The sequence below is a fragment of the Mya arenaria genome, chromosome 15 (genome assembly GCF_026914265.1).
Source record: "Mya arenaria isolate MELC-2E11 chromosome 15, ASM2691426v1".
Classification (NCBI taxonomy): domain Eukaryota; kingdom Metazoa; phylum Mollusca; class Bivalvia; order Myida; family Myidae; genus Mya; species Mya arenaria.
The window spans coordinates 28,242,591-28,260,720 of NC_069136.1; the positions used below are offsets into that span (position 1 = coordinate 28,242,591).

At 34.3% G+C, this 18,130-nt stretch overlaps 1 pseudogene; it reads left to right on the top strand.

Annotated features, from left to right (window-relative positions):
- Positions 1–332: 332 nt before the first annotated feature.
- LOC128219267 (uncharacterized) overlaps positions 333–18,130 on the top strand; it is a 30,795-nt pseudogene continuing 12,997 nt past the window's right edge.

Sequence of the window (18,130 nt, forward strand, 5' to 3'; positions counted from 1 at the left end):
TCGGCAGGGTTTGTATTTAAAATGAACATGTCGATCTTCTTAGAATTACGTAATTAACATAGTGTAATGAAATTCATTAATCTAATGTAAGCCACGAAATATACAGTTCAACTCATTTGAGTTTATTTCAGAAGCATTTATTCGTCGTCAATATTTACATGAAAGTAAAAGTGTAGTAAATCATTGCTAGTGTAGTTCATGTATCTTAAACTGGAGTTAGTGTTAAAATATTGATATTCAAGCCGAGATTCTTATGAAACTGCTTCTAGGCTTGATCGACCCTAGCTGTACTCACTTATTGAAATGAACATCACACTCAGCAGATGTAAAACATGAAGGTTAATAATGGAAAAATGTAGGCTTATTCTGAAAACACGTACGAAAAGGTTTGCTATTTTGATTTTCAGTCACTCGTTATTTTTGCAGCTAATGTTATTCAAAACCATTTGGTTATATCTCAGTTTAAAGACTTTCTGACTACATGCTAATTATATGACATATCCTTTATTGTTCTACAAAACCATGTTTTTAAATCCATTTGAAATCATTGAGAAATGACAAAACATATGTATTACACAAGATAATACATGGTTGACCATGGCTTTTGGTTGATAATTGCCCCAGTGATAATATTTGCCCTCGGGCAATTATTCCTTCCACAGGGGCAATTATCAACCAAAAGCCATGGTCAACCATGTATTATTATATAATTATCATTCTTTTGCGGAATGATATGCTATACTTTGCACTGGTATGTCATACGTTGTACTGGTATACTTGAACTTGCATTAGTAAACTATAGCGAATTGGTAAACCATAGCTTGCACTGGTATACTAAAGCTTACATTGTTCTACCTTGACTGCTTACGTCCTAGTCTTATATGTTTAACATTTTATGTTAAGTTGTGAAAAACCTATTGTTTTTTTTACATGGACACGAGGGTTTGGGACGGCTGAATTAAAGAGTGGACGGCCTGTTGACGAAGATACATTGTTCTATAACCAAGTCATTTATCATGGCTCTGCTGGCGATCCTGCTTAAAGAGAGCAAGTATGACAGCATAGCGGTATTTATATCAACACATACTATTTCGGATATGAGATTGCATATGTAGTATATTTCATCACGGAACAGAAACAAAACGAAAAAAAAAATGGGTGTAGCAATCCGAACATTGAAAAATGACAGTTAAGTTCAAAACTCGTTTGTTATATTTTTGTCTGAATTTGTACTGGTATGCTCGGTGATACAGTATTATCCGCATTGCTCGTATTATCGTACATGTCGTTATAAACAGGTGTTATAGACACATACATTGATGACGAAGCGCTTACCCTTATAAGTAGTGGTTTGCAACTTCTCTTTTGTCTTTACAATAACTTACACGTTAGAAACCGACCACCTTATACGATTATAGGTCTACCTGCTATTAAACTTGTGCAATGTCAAGCGTTCAGTATGAACCAAATACAGCTGATGGTAATTGCAAGCTTTAGGGCTTATCCTCGTATCTATGATCCCTATCGCTTCCTTATCACTGTGCAATATTGACGTATAATAAAGCTAGATTATTCTAACAATAAGAAGGCTTTACTACTCGTCCCAGCTTCGGCGTCGGCGTCCGGTTTATGATTTAGAGCAGGTCGACATTATCACTGACTATTTTGTCAATAACTTTTATATCCTTCATTCAATTGTCTTAATGCTTAGCACAATTATTGACGACCATCTAATAATTAGGTTACATAACTCGATTTGAACCTTTTAGTAATTTTTGCCCTTGGTGGACTTATTTCCTACTTTTTTTATTTCTTTCGACAGGCACGCTTTAATATTTTTTAACAGGTTTACCCAAAGTGGAAACTGATTATCAGTTGTTTTGGTTGGCCGTAGGGAGGGCAACAACAAACTCACTTATGGTATCGAATCATTTAGTTAGGTGTGACATCTAGTGACCAAACTTGGTATAGAGGAAGAGTTTATCATGGGATTGTGTTTGAAGCCCCTATGTCACTGTTACTATAAATAGAAAATGGTTGGTATTGAATAACTTCAGTTAGGGTCGACGATTTGCGACCAAACTTGGTATATATTAGACATTTATAAAGACCATTCATTGTATTGTGTTTTGGGCCCTTAGAGTCATGGTCAAAGTCGAGGTCACTGTTGCTAAAAATAGTTATTACTTATATCTTTAGAAAGGGTTGACATATTGTGACCAAACTTTTCATATAGGAAGAGATAATGGACCTTTCATGGGATTGTGTTTGGAGCCCCTATGGTCATGGCTGTTGATACAAAAGATTGACAACCACCTGGTATTGAATAACTTTAGCTAGGGTTGACATACTTTTAACCAAACTTGTGCTTTTGTATCCTCTGAAGAAGCGATGATTTGTTTTTGTATATCAAACAAAAGCCGTGCTATGCAGGAAATAACTGATATAGATCACATTTTTATTGATCAAACTTGTATCATATTCTTGAGCTAGTTTTTAATTATAGAATTCCTTGTTTCAACATTACAACCCTGTTGGATATTCTGAACTATTTATCTAATGTGTCCTTAAATAAGAATCTGTGCCACTTAACACTATCCATCATCAGTAGCTTCAGTGAGAGATCATAGATTTAGGAATCTAAGGGTTTCCCGCAGTGTTTCATTTTCAAACATAGTTAAGTAACAGAAGTTAATTATAAACATCGTTCAAATTACAATTGTTTTAAAAAAAAACACTATTTAGAAGCATTTATATAGTATCAAATGTACATAACTGGAAACAATGGAGTTAAAAGATATATGCCTGAAAGTGACAATACAAAATACTAATATAAGTTGTTTGTCTAAATGTATTGACAATGATTTGATCCAGGTGATTCGTAGTCTCTAATGAATTAGTTTTTAACTATTTTTTATATTCCATTTACTTTTCAAAAGTGTTTTGTATTTGTCAACTAAACAATTGATGTATATCTCATTCATGTTTTCTTAATGGCCAAAGCCTTTGTATAGCCGATATGGCCAATAAAACTTGAAACTTTAAATTAAAGTTTAAGCAAGACACATGCAATAACAACATAATCCATATTAATGGGTTGATGTTTTTTTAGTGTATTTGATAAAAGAGTTGTACACAGTAGAATAGATAAAACAAACATATTTACGTGAGGTAAATGAGGTTCAAGTTAATGCATACTTTGATAAAATTTGCCTTTTACGTTATTTCTTTATTCACTATTGTTAGGATAAGAGTGAGGTTTGTGCACGTAAACTTGTTTAAACCCCAGTAAATTAACATTTTATTGACCGTTCCAAGGCGGTACCTCACAAGCCTTAATAAATGCACCTTTTTTTAAAATATGCATAGAAAATGAAAGAAGTCCTATTTTAAACGAGACTTTGGCAAAATCTAGAAAAAGGAAAAGTTTAGGAAACACCTTGAAAATTGATGACGTTCAACCATTTACTTTATTACTTTATTCGGGATTGTTGGGATAAGGGTGAGGTTGTGCGCACAAACTGGTTTAAACCCCCAGTAAATTTACATTTATAATTACTGACCGTTCCAAGGCGGCACCTAACAATCCTTGATAAACATACCAAGTTTTTTTTATATATAGTATGTATGCAATGTGCTGTTTGTGGAGTTTTGTGATATTCTTCCATGTTTCTTGTTTGTGATTTTTTTGTTCTATTTCTTTGGCGTTTACCCAGTGCTTTTAAACCGGGTTTATGTTAAATGCTACTGAGCTTGTTTCTCTAGTTGTTCACATATGTATTGTTCTTGATTTCTACTTTACATCTGTTTATAAGTAGTTGATAAACTACAGTGACCGATCAAAACTCATTAAACGTGACATCATTTACACTAAAATGGATCAATTTTTAGATGATAAAAGTATAAATGCAAGGACAGTCCAACCAAGATAGCACGAATCGTTGGAAAAGATGGTATGCTTGATAAAAGCCCTACGCTCAGATAAAGACAACAGACGCTCTTGTTTATAAAAAAGCGGGTGACAAATTCGCACTTTTAGCTATCGTTTACCAAGGGCAGGATTAAAGTTATCATTATCCATTAGTTGCCATTTTCGATATTAATCCGTAGTTAAGTGCAATCATCGCATGATATATTGATTGCTGCAGCAGTCAAGTTTGCTCTTACTTGACATTGCTAAACAATCTGTAATGCTGTGGGTTCGAATTCGCAGTACCCTCTGCGTGGATTTTTTGGCAAATGAAGTAACTACTTTTCAATAAATGCGAATCACTCTGTTGTTTGATAGTGGTAAAAGTAGTAAAGTAGGGACGTTGCAAACACAACGCAACGGCTACTTCCCTTTTGCAGAACAATAATTATTGCCGTAAGATATATAACAAGATCATGAGCCAAATCACGTATCCGCGTTTAATATATTGAAAACAAGTATATTTCGACCATTAAATCCGAAACATTCACTACTTGAAACACACGAATAACGTAAAACGATACATTTTTGTTTCGTACATGGTGGCAGCTATCCCCCTTCTTTCAGCTGTATTTGCCAATGCTTTTATTTAATATACTTCTAAAACTTTGAATTGATTCAAAGGAAAGTTAGTAAAAGATTGGTCAACCCGACTGTCTCTCACTAATAAGTCTTGGGTTCCAATACATGGTTATTTGGTACAGATTACAGTGGACGGCGAAGCTATCCGATATTCTTGGCTCAGAGTATGGGTTCATTGACGACTTTAGGACATGGGAGACAGCTCTTCGAGACCTTTTGTCTCATAGAACAGGCCTAGCCAATCCTGACAATGGCATAATGGCTGGGTTTTCATCATCTTTATCGAGTGAAGACTTGTGCAAGTAATAACTCCTCTCATATTTGACCAAATATATACAAATATAATTCATATGTAATAAGTATAGTTAAACTGTTTTATTTCATTGCTGCATTGGCGCAATGCTCTAGTTAAATGCAAACAATGCAATGAGCAATGCAACGTCAGCAGACTATTGTAAAAAAGTGTCATTTTGTTTAGTAATGTTACAATTTATATAACATATAATATCAAAATACGTGTACGCTCAATACTCAGAATGGATCAATCATTATGAATCGTTTCACACATAATATTGTATTGCAGACGAATGAGGTATCTGCCAGAGCAAATCCCTTTAAGGGACTCCTTCATCTACAACAATTACATGTATATGTTACTTGGCCATGTGGCAGAAAAGTTAGGTGGAGATACGTGGAAAAATCTTGTGACGTTACGAATTTTTGTTCCCCTTGGAATGATTTCAACTAAAATACTGAAAAAGACATTAAACGTTCTTTCAAGTGATATGGCGCATCCGTATATATACAAGGACGACTCGTTTGAGAAATCAACTTCACATATGTATGAGTAAGATCCCTTATATATTACTATAACCTAATAGTTGTAGCTATATTTATAATAAAAAACACTAATACCCAGCAAGACTTGAAAAATACGGAACGTTACTCATTTCAAACGAATTTAGAGTTTTGATTCATGTTTGTTTAGAATGTTTAATTTAATATTTAGAAATGTTGTGAGCTTATTACTATTTAAAGACTGCACACGGCGGAGCCAGCAGGAGCCATATTGTCGTCTGCAGAGGACATGGTGCGTTATTTACAGTTTGTCCTAAACAATGGGAATACAACGAATGGGGACCAGCTGGCAGACCCAAAGCTCTCCAGTGAAGCTTTCTCAGGTAGTCAGTTACTTAAAATAAGCAAATGTTGATCAAATATTTAAATTTGCTTACTTCCTTTCGACTATTTTCGTGTTACATTTAGATGTTATCAATGCTGAACTGTGTCAATTGTTTCTCAATGGATTCCCATTTGTACCACAAATGTTGAGAATCGTATTTGCATTTCAGCTGCCATTCCTGCGAAGAAAGGGAAGGTCACCGTGTCAAAACCTACATTCCCCATATCTGACTTGCTAGTCGGGTATGGATACTCATGGTTCGAGAGTAGCTACGATGGTATGCATTTAAGTATTTGTAGTTTACATATTTTCGCAAAAACTATTTAATTACACATTTTACGGATTGATGATATAATTGGTTTACCCTATTGTTTTATTACATAAACACAGGGGTCTAGAATAAAAAAAAATCGCGATTGACAACTCTTTGTATCAAACGACTTCCCCTGCGTATGTAATACAGAAATAGGGTCCACGTCACTGATCACTATATTTACAAAACTAGCGTCATATTAGTGGAAATTTGACGGGAACTTTTCCATTCGCAGTTAAACTGTTGTTGTTTTTTTCGCACATGTCTGGACAGTGTCTTAGGGACTTTTAGACTGTTGTCTCTTTATTCTCTATCAAAGTCCTTTACTTTACCATATGTTGTAGTTAAACTGCCTTGCACGGTGCTGCCAATCGTCGTTTTTTCGCGTCATTTACCAGCCTCAATAACCCTGTCTATATAAGGCGTCAACGTACAATGCAAGACGGATCATGCACACCATTTTGCAAAAGAGAGTTCTATGAAGCATTGCTCGAGAAATGTTTGAATTTAGTTACAATGAAGTTACTGTACACTTTTAAGTATTCCCATCGTTGTCAGGAAAACCCATATATTCATTAAAATGTCGAATACATATTGAAGTTAGTTTGTACTTATGTAAAAATGTGGAACTCGGAAGAAAGTCGCATTAGACTCGTATTATAGGTGCAAAATCATAGATTTTTTAACATAAAATAGGCAAACATTTATTCAAAGTATAGGCTGAGATGTATAATATGCTTATGTTTCTTGATGTTAGTCGGCGGATGTATCGTGATAGTCTGACAAGGTCATTATAGTACCTCACTTCGAATAGGCTAACCTTAGATTGAGTGATGAAATCAACCTCGAATTCAGACACAAAATATAACTATCCGCACTTCCAGTGATAAAATACAAATGTCAAGAACGTCTATTTCATCACATTTTTAGCATCAAGAGTTAAAGGTATTCAGGTATCAAGTCTAGATAGAAGCACGAAAGAAAAGTAATAATTTTAACGCATTGTTATGTGTAACTCATTTGCATTTATATAATGATAAAACACTGTTTACAAATAAAAATGTAAGCCTTTATATATCAGTGTGTGTATACCACGTGATAAATTGCGTCATGAATGCTACGTTGGAAAAGAATACTTCTTCGAATGAAAGCTTTAAACAAAGATAATATCACTATTTCTTCACCATTTTAAATGAAACATAGCGCAGTGTACGCCGCTTACAGTGCCCTGCCTGATCAAACTCCTGTTATAAAACGAAGGCGGGACTCCATAAGCGGCATAGGCTGCCCTTTGTTTCATTTAAAATGGTATAGTAAAAGTAGAGTTATCTTTGTTTTAAGTGTTCATTTTAAGCGAAAGGTTGCCTTCCGACGTAGAAAATGTTGTAATTTATTACGTTGTATACACACACTGTATATGGGTTTGTCCATAAAAAGCTACATGGCCACAGATTCCTCAGTTAAAATATTGTTTATCCTTATCATGTATATTTAAGGTGACAGAGCGTCGTGGGACAGTAGAGGCTTGTGGTCTTACATAGCGCTTGTCTGTATTTCTAGGCAACCGAACGGTGTGGCACAGTAGAGGCTTGTGGTCTAAACGCTTGTCTGTGTTTCCAGGTTACCGTGCAGTGTGACGCAGTGGAGGCTTGTGGTCTTACATAACACTGGTTTTATTTCCAGGTTACAAAGCGGTGTTGCACAATCGGGGCTTTCAGTCGTACATAACGCCGGTCTGTATTTCCAGATTACCGAGCGATGTGACACAGTGGAGGAATGCGGTCTTACATAGCGCTGGACTGTATTTCCAGGTTACCGAGCGGTGTGGCACAGTGGAGGATTGTCATCTTACCTAACGCTGGTCTGCAATTCTAGGTAACAAAGCGGTGTAGAACATTGGAGGTTTGTGGTCTTAATGCTAGTCTGTATTTCCACGTCACCGAGCGATGTGGCACAGTGGAGGATGTGTATGTTGTTAAATAACTCAGAATTACTTATTTAGATTTATAGTTTAAGAATAACTATTATGACTAAAAACTCCTTTTCGAACTTTGTATGTCTATAAATCATGTAAACATATTAATGCCTGCAGCCTGTATACTATTTTTGGCAGTTGATAAATATCTTTTTAGATTCTTAACTTGTTTTTTAGTTTAATAATTTGGCCACCTTAGGCTAAGTGGTTTCCTTTAATTACATTAATTGATGTCAACCTATCATATATTTTTCTTCAAAACAGTAGCACAATCCCTCAGGCTACTCAGCTTCAATTTTAGAATTTTTGTACTGACAAGTTAATGATTTAATGATGCTTATCAAATCTGAGATCTGCATCATATTGTTAAAAACTTAGTATTTAAGATGAAGCCTGTGTCCTGAAAATCATAAAGGACTTGATTTTCAAACAAATTTCATCTTCATTATTCAGGTATGTTGTCATTATTTTTATATATTACTTTTTGTGTTTAACTCAATTTATTTTATCAAAGTACTTTTAAATATAATAGTTTTAATATTTTGTGAATTTATTGTTAAAACATTTAGAAGTTATATTCATATAATAAGAAGTTTGAATTATGTGGAAATTATGATTATTCAATTATTTGTCTTAAAATATGAACTCACTTAGAAATGTACAGATGTTATTTCTGTTTGCAAGTATTTATAAAGCTCATTTTATTAAAGTTACTAAACAAACAATTATTAAATTAAACTAATTGTAATATGAAATGTTGTCAACCAGTTAACCTTTCACATGCATTTTTAAAAGCGAGTTGTATCCCCAAATTAGTTTAAGTATTTGTAACATCCATTTGTACTTTGTGTTTATTGATATATATATATATATATGTGTGTTTGCTTTCAAAATAAATATAGGACTTGATTTTTAAACAAACTTCATCTTCATTATTCAGCTCAGTCAGTGAAGCTCCCATTTTCGGGAACAATCTCCTCAGCGACCCGACAACTCCCGCGACCTCCTATTTTGACAACTCTCGACAGTCGCACTCGTCCCGACCGGCATAAAATATATAATGAATATACAAAATACCCTTGAAACCGTGTTAGAATGAAGTAATGTTAGACCATAATCACTTCCAGTGGTTACAGGGTATTTATAAACTGTTATTATAAAATTGAAACAGAAACAAGTTCAGCAGCAAAAAGTTTATTTGTCAACCCGGTTTAATGACACTTGGTCAACGTCAAAGACATAGAACAATGTTTTGATGAACATGCATTCTATAGAAACTACAAAGGCTAATTTTTGTAGGGGATAACAATAGGGTATGCTTAAGTCAGCAGCATATTTCTCATTGGATTGCGAAACTGTTGTTTTTGTGATTTTTATTGTAGTTTGATGAATGTATGTTTGAGGTTTTACAACAACAACTTCGTAGTTGGAGATTTTTTAAACTTATTAACAGCATGATTAACTGTAGTAGTTACTGCAGTAAATATACAAATGTTTATTGCAGGGATATGTATAAGTACAAATGGAGGCCTGTTTAAAGATTACCAGTCCAAATCGTTGACGACAACCATGTACTATATAGCAGACATATTATTGGACAAAGAATCATGGCTGAACTCATCAACTGCTTGCTCTTTTCCTCTACCTTGGAAAGAAGTTAATGAGACAGATTCGAAAGTGACGGAAAACTTTGCTTTTTTGCCAGATATTTCCGAGTACACTGGAATCTACGAAAATGAGTTTCAACCCAATTTCATATTAACTGTGAATGGAAGCTCGCGAACGCAGCTTTACTTCGAATCGGGAAGACTGGGGGAAATCTCTACTCAACCCAAGACAAAGATCGATTCTTGATGGAGATAACATACCCGTGGGAACTTTACGTTCCGCTGATGGACCATAACAACGTTACCACAAAAACAAACTGTAACGATACAACGTCGGGTCGTGATGAAAATAATTATTTTTTGTATGCGTTTAAAGCGAAATCATCTCTAAAGAAACATGAACCCACGTCAATTCAATTGCCAAAAGTGCCTCCAAGTGCCAAATAATTTGCTGGAATTCTAAGAATATTATACTTTTCTTGACCATAACTGTTTTATAGTGATTTTCGTTTCAAATCTTCACAGTAAAATTATTAAAAAAATATATTATATATTTAATCTGACAAGATATTTAAATAATTACATAATAAATTAAAAAATATATAAAAAAATATACATCTGATAAAATATTTTAGGATAATATATCCTTTTTATACTTCCTATACATTTTATACAGTATATGCGCCTCACATTTGGTTTCGCGGCAAAATGGATTAAATAAGTGCAGAAGTCCCTGTATCGGTCAGTGATGGTCATCTGTTAATTATCAAACGGTGAAACCGAAATTGAAGTTTAACATTTGAACAAGTATTTTTAGGAAGGAATGATCATTCCCTGATATTTGCATTTAATCAGTAGATTGAATTCATATTCTTAGTATTCTGAGTATGCGATTCCAATTAGAAATGTGTGTAAATACTATTTTAACTGATGCAAATGGCCGCCTGGAATAAGTTTTAACTCAGATCCATAGGAATTGACTGATCAATTACTCTGAATTGTGTATATTAGAAGCTTACAATGATATAACTCAAGTCAATGTCCGCCTGCAAAGGTCCAAAATAGGCAAATAGGCTAATATTGCATAAAATTTACCACAATGTTATGATACCTGATTTTCATCCACTCTTAAGTTGAAGATAGCAATCGCTGGTTTACAAGCATTATAATATCGTGATCGTGAAATTTACAAGACAACAATATATTCGGAACACATCTTACATCTCCGCCATGTAAACCGGTGCATAGGTGAAAAGTAGTTCGTAAAAAAGATAATAATAATATTAATTAATTATAGCATTTTAGTAAGTATTATTTATCACTTAGTTCAAATTGATTCCCAGTTAAGTGGTTTATTGCTTAGGTTCTCTTTAGACTCAAATCCTTCGGCTTAACTGCTGAATTAAAATAACTACGTCCATGTTCATTCGAGGGGAAATGGCGATTAACCACAGCAATCGCATACACAACGGCGCCTATAATGTTTTCTCGCCGTACAAGAACCTTAACATGGATGTTGCCTTCTAAAAACCTGACTGTGTCAATTTATTATAGACAAATTCTGATCCAATTAGCTCCAAAATATTTGACAGAAGCTGTGGACTCTTTAATTGTACCATTCCTTATCACAGGGTAGAGGTAGATATTTATATAGACTTGGATCCTCACAAAATTGACTCAGTCTTTCAGGTGCAATGACACATTATAATCAACTTTCCATTGACTCACAACAGTTAGATCTTCAGTAAAATCTTATCAATATCAGACCAGATATAAGTATGCCTGAACCATCTACATTAAACAAAAGCTTGTTTTAACCACTATGGACATGTCATTGACATAGATTAAAAATAAAAGTGTTCCCTGAGAAACAACACATGTACTTGGGTAGTTGCAGAATGTACAGCAGCGGTATATACAAGCTGTTGTCTAAAAAAAGATTTAATCCAGCTCAGTGTGTCATCACCCAGACCCGATGCTAGATGTTTCATAAGCAGAATGTCTTGCCAATGGTATCGGGCACGGTTATCAGTTCCGAACGCATTCTGAATAGTGCCTATTACATTACCCTTATCCATTTATATTTTATACACTTTTAAAGGCAGACTGAAATTTATAAATATGGTAAATTTCTTTAAAGTAAGAATCTACTTGTTCATTGACTATTTTTCAAAAACTTGTACTTAAAAAGAAATCGAGCGGTAATTAGCTACACATGTATTTTATAGAGCTGGCAAGTCAGATAAACACAATTCACGTGAACCCTTGTGGACACTTTAATGCCTCCCCGCGCGGTGAGATCAACTATGCAGCGAATAGCGATTACTTCTGTTAGTGACACACATTGACACTCACCAAATGCTCTGATTTGTGATCAAAACGACAGTGTTTTTGACATACAAAATACATTAATAAGCCCGGCATTATTAAGTCACAATGACTGAGGAAAAATGAAGTGATTTATTTTTCTTAAATAATATGTGGAGCAAGTCTTTTATGTTTAACTTGCAAACAGTCAGGAATTTCTCTATGTGATAAATGCAGAAATATATTGTAAAATATCGCTCAAAAATAATTTAGCGATTGCTATTTTATAACTTCTCGCCATTTATTATAATACATAATTAGAAGAGCATTCGCCTGCGCTGATGGCACGATCTATTGGCCCGCAGCTTGCAAAATGAACAAATATAGCGCTTTGTTGTATGTCTTAGTGCTATTGTTAACCTCAAGTTATTTAACCTAACAATTAACCAATCAGTCACACTTCAATGTCTCTTACACATTGTTAAAAACTCTACTGGTACTTTGGACCAACTGCTTTTAGAAATCCGAATACGAATTTTACCTACCGGGCTTACATTTTGTAAATTCTTTCCAAAAAAGTGGGTTGACAATTTGTTAGAGACATTCAGACCTATTGGAAGCCGGAACTGAAAGGTTTATTGTAAGGTATTCATTTCCATATAAATATTGAGGTTGGCTGTTTTTGGATTCATCGTATGACAAACTGATTGTTGTAGCGATCAAGTTGGTTATTACATTGTTGACAAGTATTGTGGATTTGATCCCGAATTAATGCACTACATCATTGTTCTATATTATAAAGTATTAAATAATTGCTTAGGAAACTTATCGATGTATTTCTGGATTGTTGTTTGTTTTGAGCTGATGTTTTTATGTCTTTTATTTGTCTTCAAATCAACCATTACCTTATTTTGAGTATGGTGTTATCCATTTTGTAGTAGCCATTTTTCATGATCCCACATGACAATTTTAAGTATAATATATGTTTAGAATAGTATAACAGCTAACGCAGTAAGCTTTCAGAGACTTTGGGTCAAGGTCAAAGGTACTGTTACTAAAAATAGAATGTTTTCTACCAAATAAAGTTGGTAAGAATCGATGGATAGTAATGAGGGTTGGTGTGTAGGAAGGTTATGTAAAGTTCTAGGCTGATATTACCTTTGAGGGTCTTGAGCCAAAGTCATTGTTACCAAAAATAGATAAATGGTTTCTGCACGAGAACTTGAATTAAAATTGATGGATAGAAATGTACGTAGGTGTAAACAGCTAGATTAGGATTGCTTTTAAGGAAAAGCCAGTGTCACTTAAAATAGGAAAATGGTTCCCGCCGAAGAATTTTAGTTAGAATTGATGGAAACTAAACATATAAGATACTTAACTAGAGTAATTTTCAGATACGTCTCTTTTTGATAATTTAAAATTGAAGTCAAGTTAAGGACTGCTATTTTTAGTAACTGATGTAAGAAAGTTATTGACTATTAGTTTTGATTGTCTATATTAAAATCTTGGAAATGTCGACATGCTTCGCTTCTAGTTTTCAGATTGAAGTTTAAAATTCTCATCCCGCATGGCAGTTTTAAGTACAAACGTTTTGTTTGGATATTATGATAGTTAGGCCATAAACTTTTAGACCCTGTTTCTTTCCATATATTAAAGGCAAAATCAAAGGTTAAACATCAGTTATCCCAATTTGCTTCTAAAACTGTTCTTGATGATTTAAGTCCGATATAGAGACAAGTTATTTCCACAAACAAATAAAGGCACAAGAACACAAAGATTAAATCCACTTCATTGTCGTTGCGGAAAACACGTGCTTATAATCAATATCAAATATCAGTGTTCTAATTATTGAAAACAGTGATATTTTGACCGATCAACTTGAAATATTCAATACTTCAAACATAAAAATGCGATAAAAAGTTACAACAAGACGCTTTTTTAAAGAAAATGTTAGGAATGTATATGTCGAACTACGTAGATTGAATTGAAAACGAAAATACGTAGAAAGGCTAGTTGATCTCATGCAAGACACTAAATATACAATTATATGTATTTCAGAAGTATTTATTCTTCGTCTTACCATTGTTAATGTACTACGAGTATCTTTAATTCAAGTAAGTGTTATACATGTATAGATAGTATCTCCCGACATGATATAGCGTATTATCATCTTACATAATATGCCTCTGTTTGTTTGTCGATCCTCATAGTGTTTTATACAATTATTGTTTTCATTGATTATATTATATTTCTTTCTTTAAAAATAATTAATATATCTGACTAAATTCAAGTATAACAACTATAAATTGTGTGCATTACTCAGGTTTCAAAAACATATCAATCTGAAGTAGCATTATACATGGAGAGGGCATCCTAGACCACGTCATGTAATTCGTAGTTATAACGTACCTTAACAACTAAAGCATATGTAAATATTTGCTTGAGTTGCAAATTAAACGAAGACGTTATTTATATTGCCGGTGGTAAAACTGAACACTTGAAACCTAACAAGATAACGTTCTACAAAACGATATTATATATAGACATTTTACTATCTGTATATGACTTTGAAAAAGGTTTTTGAACGTCTATCTCTTCATTTCAAATATCCTCTGCAAAGAAAGTAAGCCAATAACAAACAGTAGTTGTGAAGTTTAATTGAACATACTGTATTGAAAAAACGAGGTAACAGCTGGATTACTCACACTCACGTTACAAATACTTAGTAAGCTATGCGGTACGTTCTCCGTTATTTTGTTGCGACCTTCCTGTTAACCAGCGCACATGGAGCAGTGTTTGACGGTGAAACGGAACAAGACGTTGTGAAACTTATACAGGCATCGATAGAATGCCATCACGTTCCAGGTATGACGGTCGGCATCTTCAAAGGTAACAAAATTATTTATGAGGAGAGGGTATATAGTTGTTTTTTTATTCGAATCGGTATGGTATGATTCCGTAATTACTTTTATATTCGACCATCGTTAACGATGAAATAAATCTACAATGACTTTTACATACGACCATCATGATTTATATTATATAAGTTTCTGTAATTAAAATAGACAAACGAAAAGTTATATTGTATGCACTGTGAATTAATGAATGTGAACTATTTAACTTTTAAAATTGCAAAAATTAACACCGTGAAATTGAAATGCCACCACGAGTATTTCATAAGATATTAACATATGGTTATTTAAACAACACTTATGGATCGCCACAAGCTTTGTTCATTATTGAATTATGTGTAGAGAGATATTTGATTTATTTAATAAATTACCAAAAGGTGTTTTGGCCATAAATGTTCATGAAATAGGTTATTCCACACCCGATTTGAAATACAGAATAAAGAAAAAAACCACAGTCACTGCAATATTGGTAAAATATTTCCATCCCCTTATTATGCCTACTGGTGACAAGCAATTGAAATCAATCTGTTACGGGGTCACCAAGCAACAGAGCTTAACAAACATCAGACTTCATTTTCTCAGCGTGCATTCGGTATAATATACCTTTAATTTGTGTATTGTAGCTTGCATTGGAATACTAAAGTGCACAGATCATTAATTTGTATACTATAGCGCATTGGTATACTTTAGTGCATTGGTATACTTCATCATTAATTTGTATACTATAGCGCATTGGTATACTTTATCATTAATGTGTACAATATAGCGCATTGGTATACAATATCATTTATTTGTATGCCATAGCGCATTGGTATACTTCATCATTAATTTGTATACTAAAGCGCATTGGTATACTTTATCATTAATGTGTACACTATAGTGCATTGGTATACTATAGCGCATTGGTATACTATAGCGCATTGGTGTGATATACGCCACAAGTATACTTTACATTGTATTTCATATTATAGCTTACATTGGCCTACTTTAGCGTTCACTCCATGTTAAAGTGTGGACAACTTACTGTTTTATACAGAAAACGATAAATGGACACAAGGGTTTGGGACGGCTGATTTAAAGAGCGGGCGGCCCGTTGACGAAGATACATTGTTCAACATTGGTTCTGTAACCAAGTCATTTACCATGGCTCTGCTGGCAATCCTGCTGGAAGAGAACAAGTATGACAGCAACGCGGTATTTATATGAACACATCATTTTATCGAATGAAGGAATGTGGAAGTATTTACGCATATGTAATATACATTGTCACGGAACTGAAACAAAAATAAATTGCGATAAACGAAGTGTTCGTGCACTTGTGTGTGTAGCTTTCCTAGCACTGCGGATGAGTTTTAAACTAGTTTGCGAAATTTTAGTTTAAATTTATACTGGTATCCTCTGTTAAACTCGCATTATCAACTTTTCTGTTATTACCGTACGTGTCATTCTTAACGGGTTCAAAAGACACTTACCATGATGACGTATAAAAATAAGAAGTCCTCTTGTACACGTACCCGTAAAAGTAGTGTTTTGCAACTTTTCTATTGTCTTTGGTAATTACTTCACGTTGGAAACAGATCATCACATACCAGACTATGTATACCTGCTAGTAAACTGATGCAGTGGCACGGATAAAGTATGGTGTGGATAATGCTAATAGTCATTGCCAACTTTGAGGCTTATCAGGATATCTATGGTGTATATCCCTTTCTTATCTCTTTGCAATATTGGCGTATAATAAATCTAGTAAAGCAGTTAGTTTATTTTACGCGTCGCTAGGAAGGGCAAATATAGAAACTAAAAAATGACATCATGATACTTATAGGTTTTAAAGATTTACAGGCTTTGGTCGAACTTTATATCTTTTGTTTACTCTGAAACTCGATGATTTTATTGTCCTGTATATCAAGCAGAAGCCTTGCTTTGCAAGAAATAACTGATAGAATTCACATGTTTTTATTTAACATTATTGTATCCTATTCCTCACCTAGTTTTAAATTCCATATTTCATTGTTTATACATTACTACAATGTAAGATACGTTAAATTCTTTTTTTTTATCTTATATGACCTTAAATAGGAATTCGACCCACTTAATAATATCCATAAAAAGCAGTTTCAGAGATAGATCAAAGAGTTAGATATCATAGTGTTTCCAGCAGTGATTCATTTTCAAATATATTTGTATTGCCGACATAGCCTAAAAAGCTTGTAACTTGAAATTAAAGTAAAAGCAAGACATATGCAATAATAACAAAACCCTTAAGAATGATTTGAAATATATGGATTGTATTTAATGAACAGTTTTAAACTCTTGAATTGAAAGCGATGTTTGTTCATTTGTTCTAATTTATTTCGGTTCATAATCAGTTTATAAAATACAGTGACCGATCAATAAAACGTAACATCATTTACACTAAATATGATGAAACTTTTTAATGATGAAAGTGCATAAATTCCAATTCTGTTGTTTGATAATGATGTGGTAAAGTAGAATGAGTGCTAACACAACGCAACGGCTACATCCCTTTTACATGACAGTAATTATTGCCGTCTGATACATAATAAGATTCTGAGCAAAATCACGTTTCCGCGTTTTATATTTTGAAAACAAGTATAGTTTGACCATTAAATTCGAAACATTCATTTTTGAAACAAACCAGTGCGCGATACAACAAAAACCTTCTGTTTGTGCTTGGTGCAGATGTCTTCCCTCCACATCAACTATATTTGAATGTCTTAATGGAATACACATTTAAAGTTTTGAATTGATTTCCGCTAAAGGAAAATTACTGCGTAGAAGATGAGTCGCTGGTTCCAGTGCCGGGTGTACTCTCACTCCTCTCACTCGTGAGTCATTGGTTCCAGTGCCGGGTGTACTCTCACTCGTGAGTCATTGGTTCCAGTGCCGGGTGTACTCTCACTCGTGAGTCATTGGTTCCAGTGCCGGGTGTACTCTCACTCGTGAGTCATTGGTTCCAGTGCCGGGTGTACTCTCACTCGTGAGTCATTGGTTCCAGTGCCGGGTGTACTCTCACTCGTGAGTCATTGGTTCCAGTGCCGGGTGTACTCTCACTCGTGAGTCATTGGTTCCAGTGCCGGGTGTACTCTCACTCGTGAGTCATTGGTTCCAGTGCCGGGTGTACTCTCACTCGTGAGTCATTGGTTCCAGTGCCGGGTGTACTCTCACTCGTGAGTCATTGGTTCCAGTGCCGGGTGTACTCTCACTCGTGAGTCATTGGTTCCAGTGCCGGGTGTACTCTCACTCGTGAGTCATTGGTT